The sequence below is a fragment of the Phoenix dactylifera genome, unplaced genomic scaffold (assembly GCF_009389715.1).
Source record: "Phoenix dactylifera cultivar Barhee BC4 unplaced genomic scaffold, palm_55x_up_171113_PBpolish2nd_filt_p 000285F, whole genome shotgun sequence".
Classification (NCBI taxonomy): domain Eukaryota; kingdom Viridiplantae; phylum Streptophyta; class Magnoliopsida; order Arecales; family Arecaceae; genus Phoenix; species Phoenix dactylifera.
Window position 1 is genome coordinate 286409 of NW_024067769.1, and position 26733 is coordinate 313141.

At 38.4% G+C, this 26733-nt stretch overlaps 1 pseudogene; it reads left to right on the forward strand.

Moving 5' to 3' along the window:
* The first annotated feature begins 320 nt into the window (after positions 1-320).
* LOC103700710 lies at positions 321-26715 on the forward strand (annotated as a pseudogene).
* The last annotated feature ends 18 nt before the right edge of the window (positions 26716-26733 follow it).

Consider the following 26733-nt stretch of genomic DNA (forward strand, 5'->3'; position numbering starts at 1 on the left):
CTGTGTGGTTATTAAATTTGATTAAGGAAAAAAAGACAATATTGTGTGGTAGTATTTATGCACAAAAGTAATTCTTACTCTTGATTTTTTCTGGAAAAGTTTTTGACTTTCTTGAACCTACGCGTATTTTTTTTTTGACTACGAAATTTGAAATTTTGGTTTCTGCAAGTCAAAGTTCTCACCATTTGGTTGTTGCAAGAAAAATGTTCAAAAGTAGAAGTTTTTATTTATAATTTAAGGATTACTATGGAATTTCATCGCACATCCAAAAATTCTATATAATGAAATCTTAATATCCATAATTAAATATATGTAAAGCCATGAGGTCTCATGAAAATAGCTCAAGCAACAACACTGCAAATAGCACTCAGGTAACTCTAGCTATTTGGCTTAGACACACCTTCGCGCATTGATGAGAGCACAAAAGTGCGACTTACATGTCACCAAAATTAGTGTTATTGTTGACTGATAATGATAAATTCACTGGTTTAATATTATATTGTTGTTTGGCACAGGTTATTATAAATTAAAGTTTACATGCGCATTTAGTATAGATTGGGTTTAGAGAGATGCATTATGGCCCCAAACCGCGCGGGTCCAATCCTGCCATGATCTAATCAAGCACATTTGCACGATCCAAGGATCCAGCCTATCCTGTGATCGCGTCAAGCTTCCTCCTCTGTGACCAAGCCTCCCACGCTCGTTTCTCTTCCAGCGGTCCCACAACATCCAAATCTTCCGTGATGCAGCAATGCCCGTTTCTCCTCCCAGCCGTCCACGGATCACGCCATCATCGCCTCCTCGGTGGCCCTCCCATCTCCACCTCCTTCGCTGCTTCTTCCGCCCCAGCAGCACCCGTCAACAAGCATCAAGTCGCCGTCTCAGCCAGCACCTTCTTTTCCACCACGCCATCAACGCGATCGAAGCCAGGACGGCCGCGTCCCCAGCACGTCTCCAGCCGTCCACGACCCGTTCCCATCCGTGCGCCCATTCCCTGCGTCTCCCATCCACCAGATCTACGGATCCATCTCCTCTGCGATTCCTCCCAGCAGCCAATTCACAGCCGTGATCCAAGCTGCAATCAAGCCACCCGCGTCCACGTCTTCAACGCCATCATCCCGCGGCCAGCCCTTCATCCGAATCAAAGGTCTCAGCCCCTCTCCCATGGAATCCAAGCCTCCCGTGATGCTAGCAGTGGTCCCGCAGCGTGTCTCCGCCGCGTCTCTAGCCGTCTGCAACCAAATCCCCGCGCCTCCCTCCTTCCGTTTCGAAATCTCAGCCTCCCAGCATCCTGGATGACCCGTGATTCCTCCCCAAATTTCAAGCGACCCCGCGGCTATAAGAGGAGAAGGAGGAAGAGCAAGGAGGGGGGTGTGTGCTCGGTTTGGGTGGTGGCCGGCGGGTCCAAGAAAGAGGGAGCTCTCGGCTGAAGGAGGTGGTCGGCTGGTTCAAGGCGGAACAGGGGAGAGAAGAGAGAGTGTTGTGCTCTGTTTTCAATGAAAGCATTGTGTTTCTTTTTTTCTTTTTTTAGTTTTAGCTCTTTGTTTTATTTTTTTTTAGTTTTATTTTAATTGAGAGCAATGTGTTTTGAGTTTGAATTTTAATTGAGAGCATGTTGTTTTGGGGTTTTTAGTTGTATTTTAATAGAGAGTTTTATTTATACTAAAGTTTTTAATTTTTGTTGTTTTTAATTTCCGTTCTTCAAATTCTGTAATCTTTCTTCTTTTTTATGCAATTCATTAAAATTTCTTTCATGCAATCGATGTTCCAGTCTTCAATATTCCTAGCACTGTTTTCATCCATTTTATGCCAGAGATTTCTTTTTTCATTAAATATATAAATGCTCTTTAAATTTAAGTACCTGTCTTTCCGTAAATTTCAAGTAGAAAACATTCTCCGATAGAACGGAGAATCCGTCAACATCTTCGACATAATGTTTTCTTTTTGTTGTTCAAAAATTGATTTCTAATCCGAGTGAACGTTTTAATTTTTATGCAACTCCAATCGCCTCCCTGTGGATCGACCTCTTATGACCACTATTCTTCGAGTAGGAAAGGTAAGAGTAAAATTTGAATTAAACTTTGTTTGTCGGTTCTAACAACGATCTGTTTAGCATATTTTCAGATAAATATGAATCGGACAAACACGCATCCTTATATACTCCTCTTGTTTAAGCTCTAGTGTCCTCACTGTTAGAAAACCCCGATCATGCCGCTGAAATTCAAAAAATTCAGATGCAGCGGAAGAGGCATGCGCGGGATCAACCGTTCATCGTATGAACATTGTTTCAAGACCGTTCGTAGATAGATAAGGATTAAAAACTTTTAAAACCTTTAGAAGATCATATCTTCACCTTGTGCGGGTAGATGATTACCGCAAACTGAAGTTCGTGGTTTAGGATGAAGGTTCGCTTGAAGCTGTTCAAATGCCCGGCCTCTACAGGTATCCACACGAAGCAGAAACCGATCAAAGCTTCCTTGTCTCCCCGGGGTGCTAGCTCCCTTGCAGAGACAACTTTGGATGGCTGATTTCCTCTCTTTCAATCAACTCTTGAATGTGCTTGAGAGGAGGAAGAAGAAGGAGGGATAGAGAGAAGCGGAACGAAGCCTGCAGCCTTCTTTTATTCTCCCTGCGTTGGAAGGAGGAAGAGAGGAGGAGGAGGCCGCCACCCTTCTTCTTCTTTTGCTCTTGCTTGCGGCTGAATCAAGGAGAGGGGAGAGGGAGGCCACGGCTGCAAGGAGGAGAGCATCACATGCATTAGGGCGTCAGCCCCCTTTCACCTCCTTATAAAGCATCTAGGGCTCCTACAAGTTAGGAGCCCTAGACTTTTTTCCAAGAGGGGCGCCGGCCCCTCTTGTGTTGCCGCACCAATGAAGCAAAGAAGGAGGGGCTTGAGCCCCTCCTTCTTGTGTTGCCCTAATCCTCATCTAATGAGGATTGGGAGCCCCTAATGTGGTTTAGCCCTAATCCAATTAGGGTTTAACCAAATCATGAATCAATTGGGTTCAATCTATACTAGTCCTAATCCAATTAGAACTTGAGTGAACCATGACTCAATTGAACTCTTCAATCCTAACCCAATTAGGAGTCATGTTGATTCATTAGATTAATAATTAATTAGGACTTAAGAAACCCTAATCAAATTAGGACTTATTTAATTTTAGTCCTAATCCAATTAGGACTCTAATTTGAATCCGAAGTCCTAATCCGATTAGGACTCTAGGAATCCTACTCCAAGTAGGAATCCAATTTTAATTCAAAACTTCTAATCTAATTAGGATTGTAGAAATCCTATTCCAAGTAAGAATCCCAGTCCTACTCCAACTAGGATTCCCAGTCTTAATCCAATTAGGACTCTAGGAATCCTACTTGAAGTAGAATTTGTGTTTAAGTCCAATTAATTAATTCCTTTTGTTCCTTCTTCAACTTATTATCAATCGAATTGATTACTTGTGATTTCTAATCACGATTCAACCATCAGATCGGTCAATACTTCTAGTGTGTGTGACCCCATAGGTTCTACTCTGACTGGTAGTGAGATATATCATGATCTCTATCACAATATCATTGAAAACTCCTTTCAATGGATTGGAACGATTCCAACTCTACTCATTAGGGTTTATCGATCATCGAGATAATCCCTGTGAGTCCCACCATCCACCAGTGACACCTAGCAGCATGTAGTGGCTACCCAGTAGAATAGAATGATGAACCTCTAGGTGCAGTTATCATGTGATACAGTCCTACTATCGTGGATCCCTACAGGATGGAGGTCATGGATAACTCGTCAAACCCCTTCGTTTGTCATATGTCAAGATTTATTCGACTCGAGTTCTAGTGAAAAACTTTTTCTCCACTTTATATTACTGCCCTGGCCAAGGTCTTAGAACTCAGTCTAACAAATCACATAGGATCACTCCTCTTCTATCAAGGTCGATAGATTCCATGTGAGTGCATACCCTACTCCTACAGTGAATTTACTGCAGCCAATCTACACTACAAGGACCCATATGACTAGAGACCATGTATACGTGTAGTCAAACTACAATAACCTCACTGTGAGTAGCTGAAGCACCGCAGGTCAAAGGACCAGTCATACTACTGCAACATCAAGCAAGTCACTGACGAATGGATAGACATTCAAGTGACTTCTTATCTTGGTCACGCTCAGTACCCTTGTTCTCTAACAAGCACCTGCACTATCACTTCAGTGTCCCTACACTGTGGATTCAAGTCTCGTCCATCCAGAAGGAAAGTGATCTGTGCACTGATCGGATCGATCACCGTCCTCGTGATGATCCATTGATCAGGAGCATTTAGAAATTAATCACCAATAATACATGGCTCAAATTCTCAACTCTTGAGAATATGCATCATCATCTTATTAATTTCTTGGACGATTCATAGACACATAAATAATATGAATGAAAAAATGCCTTTTATTTATTCAATAATAAATAGTCAAGTACAAAATTATGTCCCTAGAATTAACAATGTGTCAGCCAGATTGGCTTCTAGGGCATACATCTAACAATCTCCCACTTGCACTAAAGCCAATCAGTCATATATCTAAGCCCCATCTTCTCAAGGTGGGCTTCAGTCTTTTGCTGACTTAGCTGCTTAGTGAACGGGTCTGCCATGTTATCCGCGGAGTCTACTCTCTGCACCTCTACATATTTCTTCTCAACATAGTCGCGTATGAGGTGGAAGCGCCGCTCTATGTGCTTGGACTTCTGATGAGACCTTGGCTCCATAGCTAGTGCTATGGTGCCAATGTTATCGCAGTAAAGTGTTATGGCATCTAATGACATTACACCTAACTCTGCAATGAACTTTTAACCAGAAGGTTTCCACTGCACCCTTAGATACGGCTTAACATTCAGCTTCTAAGGTAGAATCTATAATGATCGGTTGTTTGGAACTCTTCCAATTTACTGAACCACCATTGTACATATTCTGATGTAGACTTTCTATCATCAATATGTGTGCATCCTTCTACCTTCAATTCTGATCTTCTCCCAAAGACCAAGAACATGTCCTTAGTTCTTCTCAAGTACTTAAGACTGTTCTTCACAGCTATCCAGTGCTTTTCGCCTGGATCTGATTGACATATGCTCGTGACATTCACAGACTATATCAAGTCATGTACATAGCATGGCATACATGAGGCTCCCTATTGCTGATGCATAGGGGATCTTGCTCATGCGTTGAATCTCTTCAGATGTGTTGGGGCACATCTTCTTGGAAAGATTAATTCCATGCCTTAGGGGTAAGAGACCCCTTTTTGAGTTTTCCATGCTGAACCTTTTCAGCACTTCCTCTATGTACATCTTCTGTGATAGGCCAAGCATCCTTTTAGATCTATCTCTATAGACCTTTATTCCCAAAATATAGGATGCTTCCCCAAGATCTTTCATGGAGAACCTTTTTGACAACCAGACCTTGACCGAGGTTAGCATGGGAATATCATTCCCTATCAGGAGGATGTCGTCCACGTACAGTACGAGAAATACGACAGCGCTCCCACTAACCCTTTTGTAAACACACGGTTCCTCTTCGTTTTTTATGAAATCAAACGTTTTGATTGCGTCATTGAAGCGAGTGTTCCAACTCCGAGATGCTTGCTTTAGTCCATAGATGGATCTTTGCAGCTTGCAGACCTTGTGATCTCCATCACTAGAAGTGAAACCCAAAGGCTGTTCCATATAGATGTCTGCATCAAGATATCCATTCAGGAAAGCTGTTTTCACATCCATCTGCCAGATTTCATGATCATGAAATGCTGCAATGGCAAGCAATGTTCGGATGGATTTCAGCATGGCTACAGGTGAAAAGGTCTCCTGATAGTCAATGCCCTCGTGTTGACTATACCCTTTCGCCACAAGCTTTGCCTTATAGGTCTCTACCTCTCCATCCGAACCTATCTTTCTTTTGTAGATCAATTGCATCCAATAGGTACAATACCTTATGGTGGATCTACTAAGGTCCAGACTTGGTTGGAATGCATGGAGTCTAACTCTGACTTCATAGCTTCCAACCATTTTTCGGAATCGATATCAGATATCGCCTCGTCGTAGGTTTTGGGATCCTACGTGTGATCCCTATCTCCCACTAAGAACATTTTCTCGGTATCCTCTTCTAGTATACCTAAGTATCTATCAGGAGGATGGGAGACCCCACTAGATCTGCGAGGTGGTTGAGGGACATCGTGTACTGGCTCTGTATGAATGGGTTCGATAGGATCCATGACTCGTTGCTTTTCAGAGACTTTCTCTTCAAGCTCAATTTTCCTCCCACTGCCTCTATCAAGGATAAACTGGTTTTTCCAAGAAGATGGCATGACGGCTCACAAACACATTGTGATCCTCTGAGACGAAAAATTGTATCCTAATAACTCTTTAGGATATCCTATAAAACGAGCACTTATGGTCCTAGCCTCTAGTTTGTCCGCCTGTAGTCTCTTGACGTGGGCCGGACATCCCCAAATCTTGAGATGACCAAGACTTGGTTTCTTACCATGCTATATCTCATACGATGTGGTAAGAACGGATTTAGAGGGAACTCTATTCAACAAGTAAATAGCTGAAAATAGGGCATCTATCTAAAGAAACAAGGGTAAATCAGTGAAGCTCATCATGGACTGGACCATATCAATAGAGTCCGATTCCTCCTCTCTGACACTCCATTGAGCTGAGGTGTACCAGGATGAGTCCATTATGAAACTATACCATTCTCCTTGAGATAATCACAGAACTCTCTATTAAGGTATTCACTTTCTCGATCTGATCGAAGAACCTTAATGAGTTTTTGTGCTTATTTTTCTACTTCATCTCTAAGCTTTTTGAACCTTTCAAAAGTTTCATATTTGTGTCTCATACACATATCCATACCGTGAGTAATCATCGGTAAAATGAAGTAAAAATTACAACCCCTAGCCTGCACATCGAATGGGCCACACACATCAGTGTGTACTAGGGTAAGTATTTCAGTGGACCTCCCTGTGTCCTACAAAGGATAATTTGACCATCTTTCCTTGAAGGCAGAATTCACAAATCAAATATGACTCGGAAGTCAATGAGCCCAAAAGCTCATGTTTCTCCAATTTGTTTATTCTGTCTTCTTCTATATGGCCAAGCCTGAGGTGCCACAAATACTTTAGATTTATCTCATTTTTGGATCTATTAGATCCTATGGTATTCACTGTTTGCTCAGATATATTCACAGATACATCCATATGTATGTGATAGAGACTGTCAATCATAAAACCATGTTGAATCAATTTATTTTTTCAAATAAAAATCTTTCCATGCTAAATAAAATATAGAAATCAAATTTCTGCTAGCAATAGGTAACAGTCCCTAAGTATCCTGAGCATATCTGACATACCTTCTGAAGGTCTGTCACCCTTCATGTTCTTTATGCTTCCCATGTATGTAGGACAGTTCCTCTTCCAATGGCCGTCCATGATGTAATGGAAACACTTTTCCTTGCAATTGGCCTTTTTCTTGGAACTTCCTTACTTGGTGTTTTCTTAGTCTTCTGTTTCTTCGCAGGCTTCTTCTTCTTCCAAATAGACTCTCTCTTGAAAGTAGAAACCAACTTGACAGCGAAAACGATGCCCCTTGAACTTCTTCAAGGTCCCTAAGTTAGTTACCAATTTATTTAACAATTCTATTTTGGTGCATACAATCTTGTTCATATGGTAATTTACTATAAACTGTTCATATGAAGCTAGAAGGGATTGTGGGATCAAATCCGTTTGCAATTCCTTATGCATGGTCATGCCGAGCTTCTCAAGCTTCTTCAAGTCCTTTATCATGGTCAAACCATGATCGTGGACAGACTGCCCCTCACGTATCTTTGTCTTAAAGAGCCTCTTGGACACTTCAAAACATGCTGCGCGACTCTGATCACCATACAACTCTTGCAGGTGATTTAATATGTCCCTGACAGTCTCATGTTCTCATGCTAGCATTGTAATTCATTGGACATGGATGCCATTGTGAAGCACCTTACTTTATTGTCATTGTTCGTCCACTTAGCATGCGTCTTACGCTGATCAGTGATCGGATAGATTGGTAACACGGGGATTCCATGGTCTAGCATATACCCTAATTTCTCATAATTCAAAACTATTTTGAAATTTGCGGAGCCAGTCTTTATAATTGGGTTTGGTCAAACGGTTGTTCTGTAGGATATGAGTTAAATGTCTAGAAGCTGACATTATAATCCTTAGAGAGTAAAGATTCTAGTTAGAATTTTGTACTTGATTCTAATTTGTTTTAGGGTCTTTTAGAACAAATGTACCTCCCACTATTTTCTCGAATTCCTCACACTCCCCTGGTAGGAAAACGGAAATCCTACACGACTAGGATTTCTAGTGGGTACTGCGGTCCCACCGATTTACATGCCACCTCACCTAACAGTTATTGGTGACACATAAATTGGTGAATGTACAACTCTTGTACAATGCTTCTCAAGCATGTTGCAGTGCTACTTGGTCCCTAAGCCATGAAGACCTCACCTAACAGTTATTGGTCCCATTTCTTAGTTAAGTCATACCCACCGTATAACCGTAGAAATAAAATCGTCATTGGGTCCTCACCTTACAGTTATTGGTGCCCAACCCCACCTTTATCCTACAACATCTCATGTCTATAGAGTGGTCCAGCCCCCCGATGCAACTTGACCACTGTATCCAGCCGAGACAAATCAACATCAGAAAGGCCTTAGCAGCTCTACTACAGTGGAAGACCTATTGAATTAATATTGGTTAATCAGGTCTTAGTGTTTGCAACTTGAGCTCTTCATAAGAGGTAATCGAACAATTGGCCATGTAAGCAGGTGGGAGGCTCCCCTTACTCAGAGAGTAAGGTCCTAATTAAGTAACCACCTTTCATGCTTTCCTAGACACCAATTAGATCAATTAGTCTAATATGACTTGCTCATGTTGGTTCACTCTCGACTTGATTGAGGAAGTTTTAATTTAGGTCTCAATTGGGTTTGTTACATCACATGTAAACCTATCTACCCGGCTTTCATTCACATCACATGCAAACGGCACATCACAGGCAGTTATAATCGCAGCATCAAAATAAAGCTAAACTTTAAATAGGTGATGATCATGGATTCTAATTAGGTCGTATTACAAGCACATGCACGTCAATCGATCAATTGGTCTTCAATTCTTGAATTGGTTCCAAGCCTCCTTGATTCGATCCTTGACCAACTCTTGATCCAATCGCCATCAACCGCTTAGACCCCTGTTCATCTCATGCCTTGTCTTCAACTTGATCGTTGACGTACATCACATCACAGAAATACAACCAGATGTAAAATAAAAATAATAATAAATTACATCTTCTTTTAGGAGGCACGCAGGCCTCTCAAAACATCAAATAAGATGCATGCAAGCATCTGAAAAATTACATGACATTGCAGATCACATCGCAGGTCTTTACATTTAATACCAAAAGGGTTTGAATCCTATGATCATCACCACATGCAGCAATTATAATTTTCAGATCTGAAAACTAACTGATTATCTCATGACATAGGTTGCTGATCATGCTAATCATGATTCTAAACTTTGTAATCTCATTAACAATGCAATTAGAATCATCATCTTATCATATAAAAATTAGCATGCAAAAATCAGCACCCTAGAAAAAATCTGCATGCAGAAAATTTTCAGCATGCATAATCTTTCAATTTTCAGATCTAATAAGCCTACTAATAATTAATCTTTACCTTAATCTACGAAGCCTAGGCTCTGATACCACTATTAGAAAACCCCGATCATGCCGCTAAAATTCAAAAAATTCAGATGCAGCGGAAGAGGCATGCGCGGGATCAACCGTTCATCGTATGAACGTTGTTTCCAGACCGTTCGTAGATAGATAAGGATTAAAAACTTTTAAAACCTTTAGAAGATCAGATCTTCACCTTGTGCGGGTAGATGATCACCGCAAATTGAAGTTCGTGGTTTAGGATGAAGGTTCGCTTGAAGCCGTTCAAATGCCCGACCTCTACAGGTATCCACACGAAGCAGAAACCGATCAAAGCTTCCTTGTCTCCCCGGGGTGCTAGCTCCCTTGCAGAGACAACTTTGGATGGCTGATTTCCTCTCTTTCAATCAACTCTTGAATGTGCTTGAGAGGAGGAAGAAGAAGGAGGGATAGAGAGAAGCGGAACGAAGCCTGCAGCCTTCTTTTATTCTCCCTGTGTTGGAAGGAGGAAGAGAGGAGGAGGAGGCCGCCACCCTTCTTCTTCTTTTGCTCTTGCTTGCGGCTGAATCAAGGAGAGGGGAGAGGGAGGCCACGGCTGCAAGGAGGAGAGCATCACATGCATTAGGGCGTCAGCCCCCTTTCACCTCCTTATAAAGCATCTAGGGCTCCTACAAGTTAGGAGCCCTAGACTTTTTTCCAAGAGGGGCGCCGGCCCCTCTTGTGTTGCCGCACCAATGAAGCAAAGGAGGAGGGGCTTGAGCCCCTCCTTCTTGTGTTGCCCTAATCCTCATCTAATGAGAATTGGGAGCCCCTAATGTGGTTTAGCCCTAATCCAATTAGGGTATAACCAAATCATGAATCAATTGGGTTCAATCTATACTAGTCCTAATCCAATTAGAACTTGAGTGAACCATGACTCAATTGAACTCTTCAATCCTAACCCAATTAGGAGTCATGTTGATTCATTAGATTAATAATTAATTAGGACTTAAGAAATCCTAATCAAATTAGGACTTATTTAATTTTAGTCCTAATCCAATTAGGACTCTAATTTGAATCCGAAGTCCTAATCCGATTAGGACTCTAGGAATCCTACTCCAAGTAGGAATCTAATTTTAATTCAAAACTCCTAATCTAATTAGGATTGTAGAAATCCTATTCCAAGTAAGAATTCCAGTCCTACTCCAACTAGGATTCCCAGTCCTAATCCAATTAGGACTCTAGGAATCCTACTTGAAGTAGAATTTGTGTTTAAGTCCAATTAATTAATTCCTTTTGTTCCTTCTTCAACTTATTATCAATCGAATTAATTACTTGTGATTTTTAATCACGATTCAACCATCAGATCGGTCAATACTTCTAGTGTATGTGACCCCATAGGTTCTACTCTGACTGGTAGTGAGATATATCATGATCTCTATCACAATATCATTGAAAACTCCTTTCAATGGATTGGAACGATTCCAACTCTACTCATTAGGATTTATCGATCATCGAGATAATCCCTGTGAGTCCCACCATCCACCAGTGACACCTAGCAGCATGTAGTGGCTACCCAGTAGAATAGAATGATGAACTTCTAGGTGCAGTTATCATGTGATACAGTCCTACTATCGTGGATCCCTACAGGACGGAGGTCATGGATAACTCGTCAAACCCCTTCGTCTGTCATATGTCAAGATTTATTCAACTCAAGTTCGTTAGTGGAAAACTCTTTCTCCACTTTATATTACTGCCCTGGCCAAGGTCTTAGAACTCAGTCTAACAAATCACATAGGATCACTCCTCTTCTATCAAGGTCGATAGATTCCATGTGAGTGCATACCCTACTCCTACAGTGAACTTACTGCAGCTAATCTACACTACAAGGACCCATATGACTAGAGACCATGTATACGTGTAGTCAAACTACAATAGCCTCACTGTGAGTAGCTGAAGCACCGCAGGTCAAAGGACCAGTCATACTACTGCAACATCAAGCAAGTCACTGATGAATGGATAGACATCCAAGTGACTTCTTATTTCGGTCACGCTCAGTACCCTTGTTTTCTAACAAGCACCTGCACTATCACTTCAGTGTCCCTACACTGTGGACTCAAGTCTCGTCCATCCAGAAGGAAAGTGATCTGTGCACTGATCGGATCGATCACCGTCCTCGTGATGATCCATTGATCAGGAGCATTTAGAAATTAATCACCAATGATACATGGCTCAAATTCTCAACTCTTGAGAATATGCACCATCATCTTATTAATTTCTTGGACGATTCATAGACACATAAATAATATGAATGAAAAGATGCCTTTTATTTATTCAATAATAAATAGTCAAGTACAAAATTATGTCCCTAGAATTAACAATGTGTCAGCCAGATTGGCTTCTAGGGCATACATCTAACACTCACTACGCTAAGGGTCCAAATCCATTTAAATCTAATCATAAGTACCAGAAATACGGTCACAAATACTTTAGACCATGATTAACTCAAATAGGCCAATGATACAGTATGTTATAATCCACTTAAGCTATTGACCGGATCTACTTTGATACTGTTAGAGCGGCAAATGGGTCGGATTGATCCATGACCTGACCTGACTCAATCCGCTTAGACTTGATCCGTATTTGATTTAAGAACCCATAGTATCGGATCGAGTTCCAAATTTGGACCCAACCCAAATTCTAAATTGGGTTTGGATTTATGGAGTCTTGACTTAATCCAATCCGACCCGACTAGATTATTGGCTAGGTCTAATTTGGGTCTTTCAACCTATTACCCGACCCAAGTCAAGCCCAAACCTGGCATACCGATTAACTCGAGGAGGGGGTGTCAAGTCGGTCTCTACTCTCCCAATTAGTTTCGAATCCCTATTTAGTCTCTGTCTAACTTCGAAACACTAGATTCTCTTCCACCATGGCAATCAATTAATGTTGCTACTCTGCGATGTTGGTGGTGTGTTTCAAGCTTTCACGATGGTCTTCCGAGATATCCCTATCGACCACCACATTATCGTACTTCGAGCAATTGAACCTCCTTCATGGTGGTCTATCAATGTATCCCCCTCCTAATTTCTGGTTAACAGCACACTACCAAATTGAGGGCAACATCAGCGGAGATAATCTCCCATCATTTTTTTGATCCGATTACTTCTGCTTATCCAACAAGAGCGAGATGACATACTAGTGTAGTTTTGTCTCGCTAAAAAGGTTGAGATGTAATCCTCCTCCACTAAAGAGGTAAATTTCCTCTTGAATCCTTCTTGCTTTCGATCTCTCTTTCAAGAGCTGTTAGGTTTTGGGGTTTCGATCTAAGTAAGCCTTTCAGTCAATTTCTTTTATTTTTCTTTTTGATTTTACTTTATCTTCTTAACTGAATGTTGAATTATTTTATTTAGATTCTTGCTTTCTATTTGTAAACCTGAGATCTTCTTGATTCTTGGTCTAATGATGATGTCTATTAAATTTATCCTGATTTTATATTTAATGAACTCATATTTCCTCTTAATTTTCTTATTTTTTTTTATTTCTTTCAGTTAGGCTAGGCATGCTTTGACTTGATGTAATGAAGATTATCTATTTCACCTGCGATTTGTAAATTTAACAGGAATTCTTGAAACAAATGAATATACGAGCCTCTTAACCATTAGGAGTCTTTACAGCTATGAGAGATCCGGAATCAACCCGGATCTAATTTTGGATCTGAGTTTTTCAAGTTGGGATCGGGTCATACATGGACCTGAGTTGACCTGAATAATCTGTTGGGTCAAAATATTTGGCCGTAGATCTGACCAGACCTAATCCGATCTTCTATTAGGTTATGCCAAGGTCCAACATTATGCCGTGGAAGATATACCCTTCTGGTAAACAAACTGTTGAAATCCCTTATGGACAATACTTAACCTACTCTTCTATTGGTGGGCAGAGGCTGAAAGACCACGCTCATCGCTCTCCTTTTTTTGCATCCTCAAATGTCTGAGCTATTATAATTTGTATGCTACTTCTGCAAGATCGAAGATATTGCAGTTTAGACCAGCATACCGCACGGTATGTCTATGCTATTATAATTTGTATTATTCATCCACTAACCCATCCCACTCATTTCAATCTCCACGGCATGTTTCAAGTCCTTATCCGCTTCCCACTGGCAGAATTCCCCTACTCCAACCCCTGTATAAACTTCAGCCCGCTAGCATGGTTTGGAGGACCAAGGGTGCAGTTACTCCCATCAAGGATCAAGGCCAATGTGGTAATGAAAAAATTTACCATCTTGTTTCAAGTTTGCTGCAGTTCTTTAACATCGCATCAACTGGTTGGCTAATATGGAACCCATACAATAGAATGTTGCTGGGCATTCTCTGTCGTGGCGGCAATCAAAGGCATGACAAAGCTTAGCACCGATGAGTTGATATCTTAGTCGGAGCAAGATGTTGCCCAAGGTGACAACCCAAGAGGGGGGGGTGAATTGGGTCTTTTAAAAACTTTTAAACTACTTCTAATCTTTTAGATTAATTATGCTAAGTTGTATGGATGCTTAGTGAAGCTTAACCTTAGCAAGAGTATGATTCTAATCTAATCAACTATTAAGCAGTGGGTTCAATAAAAGATTAGTCTGATTATGCCCTAGTATGCTATTCAATTTAATGATTGAGTAAATTGATTATGCTTGCAACTAAAGGATGCACGAAGAAGAGTTAAGCAAGCTTAATATCTAAGTAAGTGAGTGAGGAGGTCAGTCAACAAAGAGCATCACAAACACAACAAAAATATAGTGGTTCGGTGCATCCCAGCACCTACATCCACTCCCCAAGACCTCTTGGGAATTTCCCTATAATCCTACAGATTACAGCCGGTTGTTTTACAAGCTCACAACCCAACTTGTTGTTTTACGAGGTCACAACGAACTCGGTCGGTTTTCCCAGGCTCACCGACTAGAACCACCCCCGATTGTTTTCCCGGGATCACAATCGAACTCTTACACGTTGGTTTTACCCTCGGCTCACCAACAAACCTAAACCCCGTTGATTTTCCCTTTGGCTCACCAACAAACCTTACACCGTTGGTTTTCCCTTTGGCTCACCAACAAACCTTTAACCCCTTGATTCAATCCCTTGATTGAATCAAGTTACAAGATATTAAAATAAAGAATAAAAACAAATCAAAGCTTCTTAAACAAGCAAATATAACAATATAAACAAATAGAGTAAAGAGAAGCCCTCAAACGAATTTTGAAGATGGAGGAGCTCGACTTCTTCTTTACTTGACCCTCTTCTGATTTGGCACGAAGTAGAGGATCACCGCGGCAGCACACGGATGGAGAGGAAGCTTTGGGATACACTTGGAAGCTCTTCTTCTCTCTATTTCACTTTGAATGGCCCTTATTGTGCTTATGGGAGATTTCCCTTGGAATATCTTCCCTAAATGTTTTCTCCCACTTCCATGAGTTCTCTCCTAGCTCTCTTCTTGTTTTTATAGCTTTTGATAACGTGGAAACAAGAATATAGCCGTTAGAGACAAAAATAGAGCCGTTGGAACCAGTCTGCACCTCCTGACAATATGACCGTTGGGATCGGAGTCGACTCGCGCGATCAGGAGTCGACTCGCCTGTTGCAGGAGTCGGCTCGTGCTTTACTGGAGACGACTCGGCCACTGTTCCAAATTTGAATTAATGTGCTTGCCTCGACTGGGAGTCGACTCGACTTAACCCGGAGTCGACTCGCCAACTTCTGGAGCTGACTTGGCAATTCTGGAGTCGGCTCTTCCACTGAAGTCCGTGGATCCAATTTTGAATTTTGTCCACTCGAGTCGACTCGACTGTCCTGGGAGTCGACTCGAATCTCAGAGCCCGAACTCCCGATCCTCTGTCGTTTGGCTCATCCAGTCTTGGAGTCGACTCGAACTTCCTTGGAGTCGACTCGGCTCTCAGTTTCCGAAAGTTGGTCTTCTGCCTTTTGACGTGAAGCTGTCTTGGAGTCGACTCGAGCTGTCTGGGAGTCGACTCGAATCTCAGAGGCAGTAACTTGGTTTTCTGTTTGTTGATGGTCGCGGAGTCTCGGAGTCGACTCGTGCAATGCGGGAGTCGACTCGAATCTCAGAGTCCCAAAAATGCTCTCTGACTTTTTCCTTGTGTTCCGCTGAGAGTCGACTCTTGCTTTCTTTGGAGTCGACCTACCAACCATCGGAGTCGACTCGCGTTCCACTGGAGTCGACTCGAATCTCAGACCCGAAAACTGCTCTCTGACTTTTCTGCCTGTGACTCCTAGGAGTCGACTCAAACTTCTCCGGAGTCGACTCGGTAAACATTGGAGTCGACTCGAAATCCTCAGGAGTCGACTCGAAGACTATTCTTTTGAATTTTTCCTTTGATTTTACTCTTCCAAATTGAATCCTTTGAACTTTAAGCTTGGGCCAATTAATTGTAACTTTCTTCCAACTTGAGAGCTTTGGAGGCCTTCTTGTGTTCTTCCAACTTGCTATGTTCCTTGCAAAATAAATATCTTTCTCCTTGCAACATAAACATTAGTATCTATACTTCAAGGTTTTGTGATCATCAAAATCAATCTATGAATCAATCTTTGGGTCATCAATCTCCCCCTTTTTGATGATGACAAAACTTGGAGTATATGCAATATAAAAGATATTGATTTCTAGAAGTAATACATAGCTAAGTTGCATGAAGTAGAAAACATATATATTTAAAAACATACTTCATGATAATGCTTTAGATTTAATCAGCTTAACACAATCAACATATTTAAATTTTAAGCTGATTTGTATTCAATTCAAAGTAATAAAGCATTCTGAGTATATAGCATATACTTAGATATTTCTCCCCCTTTTTGACAACATCAAAAAGATAGGGAAACATTAAGCACAAAGATAAGAACACTCAAATATTTCTTTCCCTTATTGTACTCTGATTTGAATGTTAAATTATTGCAAGGATATGAATCATATAACTTAAGGCAATAATATTGGGATCAGATTAGTGAGCACAGATCAGAGCCAATTAAGATAGTTTGCAAGAAGTTTTTCTAAGTTTTTCTAATTAAGATAGTAATAATATTGCTCTGATACCAGATAATTTTCTAATCAAGTGTAGGTGGGATCTTCCCTAGGTTAATTCAAGAAGTGGAAATCTAACCTCTCTTCAATAATAAGTGTGAAAGCTTGTTCATTTAAGATCTTGTGCCCAATCTATTAAGTATTTTATCAACATGAGAGCAATTTAACTAATTTTCTGAGTATAAGAACAATATATTAAGTATGATTGCAAAGTTCTTTTATGGTGTAAAAATATTGTGGCATAAATACCAAAATATGAATTCATGCAATTTATAATATATCTTAGAGTATACATAAAGTTCAAGGCTTTGAAGGTTCTTTTAAAGCTCTTTTAAAGACTTTATTCTTCTATTCCAAAAAAAAATTTGATACATAAAAATATGAATTGGCACACAATTTAAGTTTTAAAGATCAAGTCAATTAGGACTCATTAGTGAATATCAAAATAGATTTTCTAAAAGATACTCAAGAAAATTTTACACGTTATTCTCCCCCTTTTTCATTAAGTTAGAGGCTCTTTAAGCTCAACTTGCAATTTGGTTCATGATTTATGCATAAGATATACTAACCAAATAACACGCCTCAAGGTGTATCATAAAGATTTTCAGATTAAATTTCAGATGATACACATTGGAGAGTATTTGGATCATTTTTCATTTTGTATTCTTCCTCTCTCCTTTAGTTATAGATATACGCGATTAAGTTCCGTGAGACCTCTCCTTCTGAAATTTTCTTTCTCTCCCTCTATTGATCATTCCATTTAAGAGTTTAGAATTTGAAAATAATGTTCAATAAAATTGTCAATCTCAAAAATATACTTTCTATAAGTTTCAGCTCATTTTCATAAGACTCTAGGTTTGAGATAAGACAGCCTTTATAGAACTCATCTCAAGGTAATTAAAGCATGTCTTGCAATATAAGGAGGTTCATCAAAATCAATCCATAAAATTCAAGGTATGCATCAAATTAAAGTTTCTTTAGGATAAGATACTAAATATCTAAAGCTCCCCCTCAAAAGATGCATTCTTCTTTAATCATTCTTTTCTTTGGTTGAATTTCAGAATTTAATAATAAACGTGAATAAAACTGAAATTCTATAATATCGAGAATGTAGAGTAATCTAGTATTATTCCAAAATTTGTAGTAATTACTCTTTCTAATCCTTTACGAACAAGTTATGCTTTCTCTTAATCTTAGAGAAAATGTATAGAAATATCAATCAGAAAATGATTCATTTGAAGCTTAGTTTCTTTCAACCGCATTTACATTTTCTTTCTTTTAGAATCATTTGAGTGAGCTGAAATATTTCTAGTTTTAAGATCATTCACTCTATTGATGGAAGTTTTTTAATAATGTAGGGGAGAAAAACATATAGATGATCATTGAGGTATATATATTTATAGAACTCAATTTCTTAATCATATTTTTTCAGCAATGTATACATGAGACACAATAAATCCTTTTAATATCAAAATAAAATCATATATTTAGAAATTTTTGTTTGCAATCAAGATCATCGAAAAACACATCATTTGAACCAATATTAGTATACTTTGAAAATAAGAAATGATATGTTTCGGATGCGTATCGGAGCAATCAACCAAGGCATCAAAATTAATTCTGTTTTTCTTACATTAAGAATTTATTTAAAAATCATATTGAGTTTAAGCTTTTATATAAAATCAGATTCTGAATTACATAAGAATTTTCAATAGAGGCTTTCAAAATCATAATTTGAGATATATATCTTCCACATTGTAGCTCATCTTAAATCATTACGATTGAAAACACATATTTCAAACATATAAGAGCATATTCAGAATATTTGTATTTATGTTGAATTTTGGTGTGAATTAGAACATTATATACTAAAATTAGGCAAGTTGAAGGATAGAACAAGATCAATTTATTTTTCCTAAATAGAGATATCCTTCTCTTCTCCTTTATTCAACTTTCAGGTTTTAATGATGATTGTTAACAACCAATCTGAAAATTCCTTTTCAATAATGCCAAACAAAAATTTTATGTAATATTCCAAACATTCAATCAAGTTGTCCAAGCATGGAGCATTATAAAATATTGAGAACCCATAAATCAAGACATCATACCATATGCAAAATATATCATGTGTTGAGTCATGCATTAAAATACTAAGAACAAGCATGTCAAGAATCAAAATCTATTCCTTTTCAAATAAACTCCCCCTATTTATATATAATCTTGCACTGATTTTATCCTTAAAGTATGTTTTCAAGTGTTTAAAAAATTGACTTGATTCTTCTTATATACTTTTATTAACTTTGTCTTTCATTTTTACTTTCTTATGCTCTATACTCTATTTGCTCCCTATCCGGTGGAGTTGGGAAGGGGCACGAGGTACTACCACTAGCCTCCCTCTTGTGCCGTCCCTAATATGCCCTACACCGAATAGTTGGATCAAATAGTGCCGGGTACTACCACTAGCCTCCCCATTGGCACCATCCCTATGATGAGCAATATAGAAAGGTTAAAATGTTCACTCCAAACTCTCCCTGTTTGAGTGTAATTAATTATAGATTTTATCCCTTCCAAATGTGCCGAATATATTATGCTTGTTTTGCTTTTCCTTAAGATTGAAGTACTTGCCTATGCTCAGATTTTTCATCTCTTGAACAATGTCCATTTTCTTTTCTTTATCTCTCTCTCTTTTTGTCATTCTCAAGTAATTTACATGAGAGAGTAGAATAAAGAGATAATCTTATGTATCATATAGATGTATATTATGCAAACAACATTTTCATTGTGCACAAGGATTCATAACTTCTCACAAGTTATTTTACATCAAAATTTTAAGCATATACTTGTGTATTTCATGGTTATGATATAAACTAAGAAATCATTTAGTTTGGGCAAACCATGATACAATTTTCAAAAGCATAAGTCAATTAATACATATATGGACATGATATCAAAAGATTAACAATTAATGATTTTAATCATGTCATAATAAGATTTAAAGTTATTGACTTTGCTCAGTTAATTTATGAGAGAGATATCTAGAATTACTTATTCATTATATGTTCTTCAAGCCAAACTAGATTTCTTATGTATGAACTTTTGGCTGAAGAAGGTCCTCTCTCTTGTTTGCATGTGAATGTTTATTGTATCTTACATGATGATATCCTTCAAGTTGAGATCTCTCATTTTCTTGTTAAAGGATCCTGCATTATTAACAAACTCCTGTTCTTTCTTGAAAGAAAGTCATTAGTTTCTTCAAGATACAAAACATTCATCCAACATATTTATTTTTTTTTTAACTAGATGACTCAATATAAGATATGACAATAGTTGAATATTAAGTCACTTTACTCAAGAGATTGCCTAAATATAAGCAAGCACATATCACTTGAACTAAAGAGATAGTTTCATTAACCAAGATGGTTCAAGAACAAGCATGTGAGGCAATAGGAAGATTTATCAAGGTCAAATCAATTTCTCAAAAACGATTTAGTTTAGATTTTATTTGCTTAAGATAATTATCAATAAGATGTGTTAACTAAGTTTTAATCAACTTATCTTAAACGTTTGCTTCTATCAAAATTCAGATTATGACGTATTGGTTATCAATAAAATATGATTAATTAAAGTTAGATTGAAGTCTTGCACAAGGTCACATAATGAGCATACAGTCTGGTCTACTAGCTGTATGATAAAATAATTATTCTATCATGCTTCAATACAGCTTTAAACAATAGATCTACTTTGCTTATCCTTTACAAATTCTACAAGATGGGGTCATAGACATACCTTCTTCATGCCAATCTTCTATCAGAGTTTTCTTGTGGACTAATGTTGGTCAATGAAGATCCCCTTTCTTGTTTATCTTAATTTAGAGTTTGAGAGAAGATGTTCATCATACATATTTCAAACTCACCTTACATGAGCTAAGTAAAATCTTCATATAAATCTCCATTAGTAGAACCAAGAATGATGTCATTAATGTATACTTTGAGCAAGTAAGATATCACACATTTTTGATGCAAAGAATTATCACTATTACTTTATATCAAAAAGGTTGCTTAAGCTTTTATATCATGCTTTTGATGCTTGTTTCAAATCATATATTGCTTTATCATATTTGTAATGAGTGTTTTCAAATATGGTGGTTATTTAACATATATCTTCTTTAATAAAATAAGCATATAGGAGTCCATTCTACACACTCATTTGATAGAATATAAAGCTCATAAAGCAAGCAAATGATAATGATGATCTTTACTTCTAATCATGCAAGAATCAAGATCTATTTCAAACAATTTTTCTTCATTAAGTGCATTTCTGAAAAACTCAATTTGGTTATAATTATTAACAGAATCCAACCACACCGGAATGGATGGTACAAAGTCCTCCAGCCTTTCATACTTTTGGAGAACTTCTTGCTATCAAGGAGACGAAAAGCTATGTGAAGTAAAAGAAGAAAAGGTCGCCGACTGCTACTAAGATAAGAACCTAACAGAACTTTTCAAAATGTGGGTTCTAAAACCACTTGTGTAGGTCGGATGTTTTCAGATTGTTATATGTAAAAGATTATCCATATACATATATAATTTAACTTTAGTATCTTGATAATAAATTATTAATCTCATAAGGAACAAAATGAATTAATATTTCTACAACTCGAATCTTTTCATTGAATGTTCTATATGCATTGCTTGATGAATGATATCCAAGAATAGAAATATCTTTATCAGATTTGGCATTATTTTCATAAGAACATATCAAGCATAGTATGCAATAGTTCATTTTCTATTTTTCAGAAGATCAAAAGAAGTTTTCATCAAAAATAGATCTAATAGAAGTCATATGTATGACAAGCAGTGATGATAGCCCCAAAAAAAAAAAATCATTTAAGTAGATGACTATCATACACAATTGTCTTTTTCATTTCTTCAAGAATTCTATTAACCCTATTTTACTTAAGGTGTCCTTGGTGCTGAAATAATTAATTTCTGTATAAACTTTATCAGGATTTTGGTTTTCAACACTGTGCCATAATACTCTTTATCTTCACAGTTTGGAAACCTTTATCATTTGAAACATTTTTACAAGATTTAGCAAATACAGAAAATATTTCAATTTTATTTGCCAAGAACACATCCAATGTAAGCTTTCGAAAACTTAGTGTTGGAAACAACATCTTTAGATTTAGAAATTGATTCTTGTTTGTTTCCTTAGTTAACATGCATAGCAAACTTTGACCTTTCAGAAGATAATCTAAGTAAGCCCATGGCAAGGTCTTTTGAGATTAAGTACATACTAGCATGAGTTGATTTTATATGCCAAGGATGGTTTCTTGGTATTCATAGTGCATATATTCAAAAGCATACCAAGTACACATTATCATATTTATGATCAATAAACAATAATGCCATGGATAATAACTATCAATCAAGCATATAGAGAATTCATAGAGTTATTCTTAATAAATTGATTAATCATTTAGCAACTTATCCAATAGTGAGTAAAGTATACTATAAATGAAATGATTTGATTATATTTCCAAAAATATTTTCTATATCACAAAATTGGTCAATACTTGCAATTCATATTTTAATCAAATACTAAAGCAAAAATAATGATGAAATGCACGGTTTACTGATTTCATTATTATTATTATTATTTTATTATTTAAAATTACTTTTCATAAGTATGTTTTAAGTTTCATTTTTTTTGACGTGTGTCTAGAACACCCATTTGTATGAAAGTTCTATTTATTCCATGGGTATCTTGGCACACCTATGTCTACATCCTCATATTTTCATTTTGGGTACCCAAGCTTGCTTGGGTCCTTGAGAGTTAGGACATATGGTTCCTTTTGGAACCCAAATTTGTTTAATTGTAATAACTTTACCACTTGATTTAATTATGTTAGAACGATAGGTAAAGTTGTTATGTCCATTCTTTTCATGTTTGAAATATGTTATCTTATTTAATGATTTGCTTGGTGAATTGATAATCTTTTTCTCTAGAGATTTATTGTTAAGTAAAGGAGTCAAGCCAAGTTTTGATTTATCATAAGCAACATATTGGCTTTCAAACATCATTTTTAATCGCTCTGAACTTACAGTGAATTTGTTAATAAGAGATTTTGATTGGTTAATTTCTTCACTTAACTTTTGATTTTCTTTAATTAAATACTGGTTTTTCTGAATCAATTGTTCTGAATTTAACCTTAAACTTTCATTTTCAGAATTTAGTTTGTCTTGTATTTCAGCAATAGAATTTCTTTCTTTTGAAATTTGCAAATTTAGCTTTTTAAGATTTTTATTTTTCATAGCTAATTTTCTACATTCACCATACAAATCATGAAAAGCATTTAAGAGTTCATCATAAGAAAATTCTTCATGAAGTTCATTAGATTCAGATTCTACTTTATCTTCTAGTGCCATAAAACATAAGTTAGTTACCTCTTGTAGTTGATTGTTGCTTCTAGCTTTCAATTTCTTGCTTGACTCTTCCTTGGTCAAGACTTTCTTGCTTTTTATCTTTTTCCTCCTTTCTTCTTGCTTCCTCTTCTTCCTTGTCTTTAGGAAGCTTTTGAATCTTTCGGTGTTTGGGAATGGATCCTTGTTTCCATCACCGGACTCTTTGTTTTTTGAACTAATCTGCCTCAGAGTCGACTCGAGCCTTGTTGGAGTCGCCTCGGCTAACTTGGGAGTCGACTCAGAAATACTTGGAGTCGACTCGTTCACAGGGTCTTCAAGACTGTGTCTCTGCCTTTCAGACTGTTCTTCTCTAGGAGTCGACTCGGACAAACGGGGAGTCGACTCGGCTACTGTGGAGGATTCAACACCTTTTTCTGCAGTCTCATTGTTAGTATGTAATTGAAGCACATGTGAGCTAATCTGAGATTTATCATAAATATTTTCTAATGTATCCCAGATCTCCTTAGCAGATAAGCATGCAGAAATTTCATTAAACTTCGTTTCATGAATAGCACAATATAATATGTTCATAGCATTAGCATTCAATTGTGCTAAGTCCTTTTCATTAATAGTTTTAGAGAGTGTATGAAGGTCATTTATTATGATTTTCCATAAATAATAGTTTTGAGATTGAATAAAAATGCGCATGCGTGCTTTCCAATATGTGTAGTCTATGCCATTAAACAGTGGAGGCCTATTAATTAACTGTCCTTCTCCTAGAAAACTATCTATTTGAGTTGTCATGATCTTTGGCTCTAGTCGGTTAAGACTACAAATAATATTTGAGCACCTGCTCTGATACCACTTGTTGCCCAAGGTGACAACCCAAGAGGGGGGGGGGTGAATTGGGTCTTTTAAAAACTTTTAAACTACTTCTAATCTTTTAGATTAATTATGCTAAGTTGTATGGATGCATAGTGAAGCTTAACCTTAGCAAGAGTATGATTCTAATCTAATCAACTATTAAGCAGTGGGTTCAATAAAAGATTAGTCTGATTATGCCCTAGTATGCTATTCAATTTAATGATTGAGTAAATTGATTATGCTTGCAACTAAAGGATGCACGAAGAAGAGTTAAGCAAGCTTAATATCTAAGTAAGTGAGTGAGGAGGTCAGTCAACAAAGAGCATCACAAACACAACAAAAATATAGTGGTTCGGTGCATCCCAGCACCTACATCCACTCCCCAAGATCTCTTGGGAATTTCACTATAATCCTACAGATTACAGCCGGTTGTTTTACAAGCTCACAACCCAACTTGTTGTTTTACAAGGTCACAACGAACTCGGTCGGTTTTTCCAGGCTCACCGACTAGAACCACCCCCGATTGTTTTCCCGGGATCACAATCGAACCCTTACACGTTGGTTTTACCCTCGGCTCACCAACAAACCTAAACCCCGTTGATTTTCCCTTTGGCTCACCAACAAACCTTACACCGTTGGTTTTCCCTTTGGCTCACCAACAAACCTTTAACCCCTTGATTCAATCCCTTGATTGAATCAAGTTACAAGATATTAAAACAAAGAATAAAAACAAATCAAAGCTTCTTAAACAAGCAAATATAACAATATAAACAAATAGAGTAAAGAGAAGCCCTCAAACGAATTTTGAAGATGGAGGAGCTCGACTTCTTCTTTACTTGACCCTCTTCTGATTTGGCACGAAGTAGAGGATCACCGCGGCAGCACACGGATGGAGAGGAAGCTTTGGGATACACTTGGAAGCTCTTCTTCTCTCTATTTCACTTTGAATGGCCCTTATTGTGCTTATGGGAGATTTCCCTTGGAATCTCTTCCCTAAATGTTTTCTCCCACTTCCATGAGTTCTCTCCTAGCTCTCTTCTTGTTTTTATAGCTTTTGATAACGTGGAAACAAGAATATAGCCGTTAGAGACAAAAATAGAGCCGTTGGAACCAGTCTGCACCTCCTGACAATATGACCGTTGGGATCGGAGTCGACTCGCGCGATCAGGAGTCGACTCGCCTGTTGCAGGAGTCGGCTCGTGCTTTACTGGAGACGACTCGGCCACTGTTCCAAATTTGAATTAATGTGCTTGCCTCGACTGGGAGTCGACTCGACTTAACCCGGAGTCGACTCGCCAACTTCTGGAGCTGACTTGGCAATTCTGGAGTCGGCTCTTCCACTGAAGTCCGTGGATCCAATTTTGAATTTTGTCCACTCGAGTCGACTCGACTGTCCTGGGAGTCGACTCGAATCTCAGAGCCCGAACTCTCGATCCTCTGTCGTTTGGCTCATCCAGTCTTGGAGTCGACTCGAACTTCCTTGGAGTCGACTCGGCTCTCAGTTTCCGAAAGTTGGTCTTCTGCCTTTTGACGTGAAGCTGTCTTGGAGTCGACTCGAGCTGTCTGGGAGTCGACTCGAATCTCAGAGGCAGTAACTTGGTTTTCTGTTTGTTGATGGTCGCGGAGTCTCGGAGTCGACTCGTGCAATGCGGGAGTCGACTCGAATCTCAGAGTCCCAAAAATGCTCTCTGACTTTTTCCTTGTGTTCCGCTGAGAGTCGACTCTTGCTTTCTTTGGAGTCGACCTACCAACCATCGGAGTCGACTCGCGTTCCACTGGAGTCGACTCGAATCTCAGACCCGAAAACTGCTCTCTGACTTTTCTGCCTGTGACTCCTAGGAGTCGACTCAAACTTCTCCGGAGTCGACTCGGTAAACATTGGAGTCGACTCGAAATCCTCAGGAGTCGACTCGAAGACTATTCTTTTGAATTTTTCCTTTGATTTTACTCTTCCAAATTGAATCCTTTGAACTTTAAGCTTGGGCCAATTAATTGTAGCTTTCTTCCAACTTGAGAGCTTTGGAGGCCTTCTTGTGTTCTTCCAACTTGCTATGTTCCTTGCAAAATAAATATCTTTCTCCTTGCAACATAAACATTAGTATCTATACTTCAAGGTTTTGTGATCATCAAAATCAATCTATGAATCAATCTTTGGGTCATCACAAGAGCTTGTGGATTGCGATGTTAATGGAGAGGACCAAGGATGTAACGGGGGTCTAATAGATGATGCCTTCCAATTTATAATTGATAATGGAGGTTTAACAACCGAGAGTAACTATCCTTACAAAGCATCAGATGGTACTTGTAACACCAAGAAGGCATCCTCGAGTGCATCCACTGTCAGTGACTATGAAGATGTCCCCGCAAATAGCGAGTCAGCCCTCTTGAAGGTTGTGGCCAACCAGCCTGTCTCAGTTGCTATCGATGCCAGCGGCTCAAACTTTCAGTTCTATCAAAGCGGTGTATTCACCGATGATTGCATGACTGAATTGGACCGTGGTGTTATTGCTGTTGGCTACGGAAAGACTGCTGATGGGACTAAGCATTGGCTGGTGAAGAACTCATGGGGTAAGTCATGGGGTGCGAGTGGATACATAAGGATGGAACGAGATGCTGATGTGGCCGAAGGGCTCTGCGGCATTGCCATACAAGCTTCTTAACCAACTGCATGAATTCGA